Here is an 11,481-nt window from a genome sequence, read left to right on the forward strand (position 1 = left end):
AACTAGCGGGACCTGTGGAAATTCCACAGCAGCATTTTTCATATGCAATGTATTGTTGCTGGACATGCTGTGAGCGTTCTGTTCAGCATAAATGAAGGCACAATCATATTATTCCACTTTTTTATTAAAATTGTATCGCCCCCTTACTAAAATAATAACTTTGATATATTTCCTGGGCTGATTATTTCATTACAAACGCACCGGTCAATTAACTCACAGTTTATCATTTTTCATAATTATTGAATATGTTATTATGTTCGACAATAATTTTTCATAATTTCACCCCACATTATCGCCCCTTCCTTTACTAAAATATTAAATTTGATATATTGTATTGGCTGATTATTTTATAAAAAAGCACAACTATCAACTCACATTTCATCATTTTTAATAATTCTTGGATATAGTACTAATTCTGACAATAATTTTTCATCATTTAAACTTACTATATCGCACACCTTACTAAAATAACTTTGATATATTGTCTACGCTGATTATTTCAGTACAAACACACACATCAATCAACTCACATTTCATTTTTCGTAATTCTTGGATATGTTACTATTTTCGACAATATTTTTTTATAATTTAAACCAACGGTATCGCCCAACCCTACTAAAATGATAACTTCGATACATTTGCTGGGCTGATTATTTCATTACAAACAATAATCAATTAACCTCCATTTCATCATTTTTCATAATTCTTGGGTATGTTACTAATTTCGACAATCATTTTTCATAATTTATACCCACATTATGGCCCCCTCATTAATAAAATAATAACTTTGAAATATTGTCTGGGCTTATTATTTTATTACAAACACACCAATGCATGAAATCACATTTAATCATTTTTCATAATTCTTAGATATGTTACTTATTTCGACAATCATTTTTCATAATTTTAACCCACATTTTCGCCATTCCCTCTTTACTAACTAATAACTTTGATATATTGTCTAGGCTGATTATTTCCTTACAGACACACCAATCATCTAATATTTCATCATTTTTTCGTAATTTTTGGATATGTTACTAATTTCGACAATAATTTTTCATAATTTAAGCCCTCCTTATCTCCTTTCCCTTTACTTATATAATAACTTTGATATATTGCTAGGCTGATTATTTCATTATAAACACACCAATCAATTAAATCACATTTCGTAATTTTTCGTAATTATTGGATATGTTATTAATTTCGACAATAATTTTTATAATTTAAACCATCCCCATCGCCTTCTCTTACTAAAGAATTACTTTGATATATTGTCTGGGCTGATTATTTCATAAAAAAACAACAACTATCAATTAATTCACACTTAATCATTTGTCTTAATTCTTGGATATGTTACTCATTTCGACAATTATTTTTAATATTTTTAATCCACATCATCAACCCCCTACTACTAAAATAATAACTCTGATATATTATCTGGGATGATTATTTCATTTAAAACTCACCAATCAATTAACTCATATTTTGTCATTTTTCATAATTCTTGGATATATTACTAATGTCGACAATAATTGTTCATCATTTTAACCCACATCATCGCCCCACTTACTAAAATAATAATAATATCGTCTGGTCTGATTATTTCATTGCAAACACACTAATGCATCAAATAACATATTACATTTTTCATAATTCTTGTATATGTTACTAATTTCGACAATTATTTTTCATAATTTAAAACATCCTTATCGCCCTCTCTTACTAACATAATTACTTTGATTTGGGCTGATTATTTTATTATAAACGCACAATCGATTTACTCACATTTAATCGTTGTTCATAATCCTGGATATGTTACTAATTTCGACAATAATTTTTATAATTAAAAACCCACATTATGCCTCTCCCTCCTACTTATATAATATATTTGATATATTGTCTAAACATACAAACACACCAATCAAGTAACTCACATTTCATCATTTTTCATAATTTTTGGATATGTTATTAATTTTGATAATAATTTTCATAACTTTAACCCACTGTGTCGCTTTCCCTTTACTTAAATAATAACTTTGATATATTGCCTGGGTTGGTTATTTCATTACAAACAAATTAATCAAGTCTGGGTATTCTCATAGTATATATGTTTCTCCTATCTTATCCAATCCCAGGTGACGCCGCATATTCTGCTAATATATATCATTCACCTATCTCATTCGATCCCGGGCGACGCTGGGTATTTTGCTACTATATGTTTTCCACCTGTCTCATTCAATACTGGGCGACGCTTTCTGATAGTATATATTTGCACATCTCATTCAATCCCGGGACTGACTTCATATCCGCCGCCCCACTGTTGAAAATATACATTAAATAAAGTAATGTTTTAATCGTAAACTGTTTCAGCCATTTCCGGGACTGGCTTTATATCCCCCAACCCACTGCTAAAAATATACATGAAATAATGTAATGTCTAAATAGTAAACTGTTTCAGCCATTTCCGGGACCGACTTTATATCCCAAACCCACTGCTAAAAATATACATGAAATAATGTAATGTGTAAATAGTAAACTGTTTCAGCCATTTCTGGAACTGACTTATAATCCCCAACCCACTGTTGAAAATATACATGAAATAAAGTAATGTATAAATCGTAAACTTTTTCAGCCAATTACGGGACCGACTTCTTATCTCCCATCCTACTGTTAAAATATACATTAAATAAAGTAATGTCCAAAACGTAAATGGTTGCAGTCATTTTCGGAATCGACTTCATATTTCCCACCCCAATGTTAAAAATATACATTAAATAAAGTAATGTGTAATGCGTAAATGGTTTCACCCATTTTCGGGACTGATTTAATATTCCCCACCCCACTGTTAAAAATATACATGAAATAAAGTAATGTTTAAATCGTAAACGGTTTGAGTAATTTCCTGGACTGACTTCATACCCCGTAACCCACTGCTTAAAACATACTTGAAATAAAGTAATGTTTAAATCATAAACTGTTTCAGCAGCTTTTCGAAAGTAATACATAAAAATATAAACACGGTTTGTGATTAGGCAACCATTGCTTCAGCATGGATTTCTGAGTGTAGTATCAGTTTCAGCATTCCAGTGACTTCAATCCCTCCTTTTTTTGTCTTGGTTAATGGGGGAGAAATTCTTCAGTATGGATACAATTTTTATTTTTGTTATTGACCAGAGTGCCCCTTTTGGGGAGCTGGTTTTCCCCTAAATTTATAACCGACCTCATGTCCAATTTCGCCCTTGTGGGGAGGCAAGTAAACAACAACAAAAAAAAAATAATCAGAACGGACATTTTCCAGGGCATTTTATAATTAATCAGGAGTAACACTTCCAGGGCATTTTGTAATTAAATCAGAAATAGCTTTTTCCAGTTACTTTTTTAATATTAAAACTTTGTTACATTAAACATAGTACCTATTCACAATGCCTTGCCACAGGACAGATTTAGACACCGGGGTCGTTTTTTAACGTGGAGAAAAAATTGTCTTAGTCGTAAAGGATTTCTCTTCCACTGAGAAATTGAAATGTAGCACCCGAAGAACAGATACTACACTTTGATCTTAGCCAAAAGGCCAAGAAAGACAAATCATTTTTATTATCTTTGCCTCAACAGCGACACCAATTTTTTAAAATATTTCAACCCCTTTCAAGGGTGACAAGGTTTATTTGGAATATTCCACTTTTTGGAATATTCCACTTTCCTTTTTTAGGGATGCACAGCATTATAACAGACGGAGCATAAACGTAATAATATAATGAATAATGATGATGATAATAATATAGTATGAATCCGAACATTCTATTGTTAGTATTAGCTTCCCCCATATGTATTAGTCAGAACTATTTCTAGAAAAACATCATGTATGGAAAAGGGCTTTGAGAAGGTTACCAACATCCTAGGTAAAGTGATTTATGTGGAAGGAACGAGACTCGAACTGAGGAGCAGATCGTTAGTCCGTATATTCCTATTTATCATAAAACAAAATAAGCAAACTACCTGTTTGTTATAGAAAAGCATTTGCATTCTAAAGTTTAGGATTGCTGTAGTGCCCACACAATAAAATCGTACATATCATATCATATATAAATATATATATAAAATCATAACATATGAAGCTATTTTGTATGGAGAGTGACTTAAAAAAAATACAAGTTGAAACTGAAGTCTCCAAAAAGTTCAAACACAATTTTATACATAAAAATTGAATAATAATTGAAAAATACTTCCTAGAATTAAATTAATATATATATATATATATATATATATATATATATATATATATATATATATATATATAAATGTTTTGATACCTATCGGTTATTTAAATTTTCGCCTCCCATCTTTATGGAAGAATTCCTCTGTTGGTCTGTCGTGTAAGAATTTTGATTTATTTCATCATTATACGCGCAAATAAAACGGACGCATCTAAATGGTTTCGTTTTGTTTTTTTTTGTGTGGAATTTTGTTAATAAATTCTTCAAACAAACAAGCGATTATAATCTTGCGATATGCTGCATCATGTCCACAGGGGACTTGAGAAATTGCCAAGAAAATGCAAAAATACGGAATTAAAAGAAGTTCAGATAATTCTTTATTTGTTAGCAAAAGAATACAATTAAAAATAAACAACAAGTCAATAAATTATGAAGTATTCACACACACACATATACATATATATATTTATATACATACACACATGCACACACACACATATATATATAAATATATCTACATGCATATATACATATTATACATATATATATATACATACATATATATACACATATACATACATATATACATACATACATACATACATACATACATACATATATATATACCCATATATGCATATATATGCATATATATACATAAATATACATATCTATACATATACATATATACGTATATATAAATATATATATATATATATATATATATATATATATATATATATATATATATATATAGCTTGTGTAAGAGGAAAAGAGAGAGTTCAATTCTACAAGAGGAGACTTATCTGGATAATGCCAAGCTCAACAATTATTATTGGAGCTTATACAATAGGACAACAATAGTATGAAATGAAGTCACAAAACTATATATTGGTAGATATAGAATGGATCATTTATTGAATAATGGAATACAAGCAAAATTTGGGGGATAGAAGGGACTCTTTATGCCAGGGGATTTCGAAGCCTAATGCTTCTCATCAGAAGAGTAGAGAAGGTGCTAGGTAGCATGGAGGATATGCGGCGTCTAACGTAGGGTTCATTAGGGGCGAAAAATATTAAGAGAAATTATAGAATGTTGGGGGAAGCTTTATTTATATACATACATACATACATACATACATACATACATACATACATACATACATACATACATACATACATCTTCCAACTTTGAACTCTTGGCAGCCAAATCCTCGCCCAAAAAACTGATTAAAAAGCTTGCTGCATGTCTGAATACTATTTCTGTAAAATTTCAAATGTTTAGACCCAAAATTGACTGAATAGTTTGCTAGAGATTGCAAAAGTCGAATATTTTGAACTTTGACCCCTTGGCAGCCAAATTTTCGACCAAAAAGCGATTAAAAAGCTTGCCTTATGCTTGGCCACTCTTTATGTAAAATTTCAAATGGTTAGACCAAAATTGGCTAGGAGTTTTCTTAAAACTTTAACATTTATTATTTTGCGCTCAAATCAAGTTAAAAAATTTGATCCATGTCTAAGAAATCTACATCTAAAATTTCAAGTGTTTAGACCCAAAATTGGCAAAGGAGTTTGGTAGAGTTTTCAAAGGTCATATCGTTTAACTTGTACCCCTTAACCGCCAACTTTCTGTCCGATAACTGATTAAAAAGATGTTCCCAAATCTTAATACCCCCTTATATCAAATCTTTAGTCTGCAGACTGAAAATTGAGAGAATAATTTGGTAGTGAAGTGTACACACACTGACAATTTCACTTATATATATATATATATATATATATATATATATATATATATATATATATATAAATATATATATATATATATATATATATATAATATATATATATATATATATATATATATATATATATATATATATATATATATATATATATATATATATATATATATATTGCAAGTTTAACACACATCGTTTATGATTACAACAAATTCTCCAAGTTCGAAGATGGGAAGCGAGAGTGGGATATTCACTCTCTTCGATCGTCAAATCTGTTTTCCCCATATTTTTTCTCTTGATATTTTCTCGATCGGTGACGATCGCTTGAAATTGTTTTCTTATACATTCCTGAATCAGGAAATTTCAAAATGAAAAGAAAACATAGGCACAATTCTAATTAAACAACCGCAGTCGCATTTCAAACCTTACCCTTATCCACACCACTGACTTATACTGTGTTATCATCTATCTCTTTCTATTCACTATCTTTCTTTCTTACCCTAAGGTGATCTCGTTAGAACTTTTGTGACGTATAATGCTATTCAAGTTTCTCCTTTTTATTGTGTGCATCTCAATTCTGAGTCAACCACTATGTTCGAGTAAGAAAATAGTTTCTTATACTTTTCTCATGTTCTACGGATCATCTATTATATCAATGTAACATTACAATGGCGATGTTCACTCTTTCCCATCCAGGCATGACTATTTCTTACTGATAATCTTCCACTTTACTTTGAGGAGAGTGGCATGCTTTTTTACCCCCACCCCCTAAAGACCACCAGAGAGAAAAAATAGTAAAGTGTGACCCCCCCCCCAAAAAAAAAACGAGGAACCATTCAAAAATTATAAATATTAAACAAAGAAGTAATATTGTTAAGGGCTAAGAGCCAGAATTTATTTATGGTCATGATTTATACCTGAAAATTAGCGGGTGTAAGCTGGTAAAATCATTTTCTCTGTCATTATAATATAGTAGCAATTCAGCCCAGCTTTACTCGGGCCCTATGTACTGTTCATAACTTTATGTGCATCTGCATATATATATATATATATATATATATATATATATATATATATATATATATATATATATATATATATATCAAAAAGTTTAATATGTCCAGGAAACCTACATCTAAAATTTCATGTGTTTACACCTGAAATTTTGGTAGAGTCTGCAAAGGTCAACTTTTTCAACTTTGAACTCTTGGCAAACACATTTTTGCCCTAAAACTGCAACATATATATATATATATATATATATATATATATATATATATATATATATATATATATATTCTGCAATATCTATATATATTGCAGAAGACACACACACATATCACACACACACACACACACACACACACACACACACACACACACACACACACACACACACACACACATATATATATATATATATATACATATACTAGCAAAAGTACCCGTCGTTGACTGGGTTCAAAAACAGCCCACAGAAAATGGACTGATTTATTAAAGTATGATAGGTTATGAAAAGGAAGGGTTGTTAAGAGATAGCATCGAATTCGTGGGTATCAAAACCAAAGCAAAATATGATGAAAGTAAAAATAAAATAGGTACACCCCATAATTTATTATACCATACTTGTTCACACTGAAACACTTATCACAATATTCTGTGGATCTATATTAAAAAATCTTGTTAAACTTTGTGACATATTTCCATTCTATGGAGGTCAGGCGCGAACGAACACCCCATAATTTTATTATACCTTATTTCTTCAAACTGAAACATAATTATCAAAGTATACTCACGCAGATAGATATGAAAAGTCCTTATTAAAGTTTGTGCCTATTTCCATTCTATGGAGGCCAGGTGCGACCGCAGACCCCACAATTTTATTCTACTATCTCTATTTAAGTTAAAACATACTTATCAATGTATTCTCATGTACATCTATATCAAAAACACTTATAAACGCGAACGCGCGAACGCAGACCCTACAATTTTAATGAACCACCGTTCTGCAGGATCAAATCTATCATTATATGTAATCAGTTTTTTAAAATAGTCAACCATATAGGAGCTTATTCGTGACCACACACACACACACACACACACACACACACACACACACACACACACACACACACACACACGCACGCACACACAAATACACTCAGCTTTATATTATAGATATATATAGTGCCGGCAAAAGAAAGTCTGCACTTCTAATTTTTTCAAAAACTGCAAATTTAAGCTAAATTTAATATAACTGTTTAAACAACCTATACCTCACTTGATTCACTTTTTTATTCCTCTATAATTTTACCTGGTCGTATTTGACTTTTAATTGAAATATTCTAGTGTTCACGTCAATTTAAAAAAATAACTTCAAATTGAGGAGGCAAAAAGAAAGTCCGCAGCAATAAATTCGCTTCAAACCAGCTTAAATAATCGCCCCTAAATCAGTTTAAAATATCCAACAACAGGCAACAGAGCATCTCTAATCGTAATTGTTGTTTTTCCAGGTTATGCAACGTAGCATTTAGTCCATATGCCACGAGTTTCTCTTAGTGATCGTCAGGAGCTCATTAATCTCCACCTTTCTAGTTTATCTAATCGTGAAATCGGCCGCAGACTAAAGCACTAAAACTCCGGCAGTGTTCGTTATGCCCTTTAATCTGGTCGTACTAGAGTTACTTCTAACAGGAAAGACAATGCTATTAAGATCCGTAGCCCCAGAAACAGATGTAAAACGGTTCCCCAAATCCAACAACAGTGCAATCTTGTTAAAAAGTGCTTCTTTCTACTGTCAAGAACAGATTAAAGAATTTTAATTTTCGATGATATGTTGCAAGACGCAAGCCAATGATTTCTGTAAAGAACAGAAAGCGCCGTCTGGACTTTGTCAGATGCAATGACGATCATGACTCTTTATATTGGTCAAAAGTGCGTTTTAGCGACGAAAGCAAGTTCGATAGGCTAGGCAGTGATGGTAGGTAGTACGTCCGTCAGAGGAAAGACGAAGAATTTAATACTTGGTGCTCAGTTTCAACGTTGCAAGGTGGTGGAGGTTCAGTTTTGGTGTGGGACATTATTAGTAACAATGGTCCATGGCCTATAGTTCGCTTGCAAGATCGAATTCATTTCACCAAATACATTAATATCTTGACTGAGCATTTTCTACCCTACTTTGGTCGAAAATTGGATGATAATCCCATCTTCACGCAGATTAATGCTTACATTCATAGAGCTGGCAATGTTAAGAGATTTCTGGAAGAGCATGATATTCTGTGTTTGGATTGGCCTGCACAATCTCCAGACCTCAATCCTATCGAAAACGTATGACATTACATGAAGCAACAGCTACGCAATGATAAAATTTCAAATTTAGAAGAACTTTGGACAAAAATTAAAGAAAAGTGGGATGCCCTTTCCCCGGAGTATTGCTGCAGTCTAATTCAAGGACTTCCGAAAAGATTGTAGGCTGTCAAATTAAAAAGGGCTATGCTACTAAATATTAACTGGTTCATTGTGTACTTGTTATATTTGTGTTTCATTAATGTCCTAAAGTTACAATTAAATAACAATTTTCCATTGTGCGGACTTTCTTTTTACCTCCTCAATTTGAAGTTATTTTTTAAAATTGACATGAACACTAGAATATTTCAATTAGAAGTCAAATATGAACAGGTAAAATTATAGAAGAATAAAAGGCCAATCAAATGAGGTATAGTTTGCTTAAACAGTTATATTAAATTTAGCTTAAATTTGCAGTTTTTGAAAAAAAATACGTGCGGATTTTCTTTTTGCCGCCTCTTTCTCTCTCTCTCTCTCTCTCTCTCTCTCTCTCTCTCTCTATATATATATATATATATATATATAGTATTAAACTCTCAAATCAAAAATCTCTTATTCTCTTATTTTGAACTAGCATATTTCCACATGGAAAAGAATTTCACCTCCTCACAGCCCCCTTCTCCAGCAATCTGTTACCCCTCAGGTGCTGCGTCTGTTATCCATCATTAGTATGCAAGTGTGTTTTTACTGTTTTGTTCGTGTTAGACACCCCTTAAAGGTGTTCTCATGACTTGAACAGAAAATAATGTTTTGATTGACATCGCAGCAGTATTTCCGCTCGGGCTAACAGGACTGTAAGGAACTGCTCTATACACTTGTCTGTAAGATTTGAAGTGTCATTTACATCAATGAAGATAACGACTTCCCGTTTTTCATCAGTTATGTAAAGCTGACAACATTTATGTACAAACGCAGGTCACATGATCTAAGCTAGGTCAGGTAAATATAAAGGTCATACTAATTTCTGCACTATTTTTACGTGTTTCTTCATCCAGGGGAAATTAGGAAGTCGGTGAAAATTCAACTTCTACAAAAGGGGCACTATGAAATGAGACAAATTCCACCTTTGAAAAAAGGGAGGAAAAGTATATATATATATATATATATATATAAGAATAAAACATGTATAAATACATTTGAAGCCAAAACTGTAACGGTCGCTAGAAAAACGGTGGGATCCTTCTACCACTCCAGTAGACAGGTGTTTATTTTTAAAGATACAGTTTTAGCTTCAAATGTATTTATACATGTTTTATTCTTCAAATTTCACTCAACGCTTCTAACGGATATACACAAAAATAACTACCCAGATTTTCAAAATGCGCGAGCGACCACGCGTCACCTGTCGGGCTTCATAAAAACCCCGCAGTTAACAACATCATGTGGACTCTTCATCGAACTATCTTCTATTACATCATGTCGAGGAAGAAGAGATTAAAAAAAAAAAGATTGATAAAGGAGTTTTACTCCGAAATATATTTCTTTAAAAATAAATACCTGTTTATTTTATAAAAATTTTCGCGTTGCAGTTTTGGCTTCAAATGTATTTATACATGTTTTATTCTTCAAATTTCACTCAACGCTTCTAACGGATATACACAAAAATAACTACCCATATATATATATATATATATATATATATATATATATATATATATATATATATATATATATATATACTTGTAATCACTTCTTTTGCTTTTTTAAAAAATGGAATTTGTCTTATTTCATAGTGCTTCTTTTGCAGGAGCTAAATTATATATATATATATATATATATATATATATATATATATATATATATATATATATATATATACATATGGGAAGCAAACACAAAACGTGATTACAAATAATACGTATAATCAGCGACCTGTTTCACATATACGATATATATTATACTAAATAATAAAAGCGACAATAAAACGTATTGATTTACTGTGTACGTTTTCAGCGTCACACTTTTTTTTCGCGTTTAAATTATCCAAATAAACAATTGATAATATTCTGCTTTTTTATATCGTTCATTTCCGTATTACGTTTAAGTTATTTTTACGCAATTTCCTTACATATACATCTACTTTAACCCATTGACAACCATAAGAACATTTTACAACGGTGATTTAATACGGTGATTTTACAACGGTGATTTACCCACCGCCTTCCTCTTTTTTTTTTTTT

The 11,481-nt window shown here is 31.3% G+C and overlaps 1 pseudogene; it reads right to left on the minus strand.

Annotated features, from left to right (window-relative positions):
- Positions 1–3,463: 3,463 nt before the first annotated feature.
- On the minus strand, positions 3,464–3,584 carry LOC145284273 (U2 spliceosomal RNA; annotated as a pseudogene).
- Between the last annotated feature and the right edge of the window lie 7,897 nt (positions 3,585–11,481).

The sequence above is a fragment of the Euprymna scolopes genome, chromosome 1 (assembly GCF_053919585.1).
Source record: "Euprymna scolopes isolate OS-2025 chromosome 1, ASM5391958v1, whole genome shotgun sequence".
NCBI lineage: Eukaryota > Metazoa > Mollusca > Cephalopoda > Sepiida > Sepiolidae > Euprymna > Euprymna scolopes.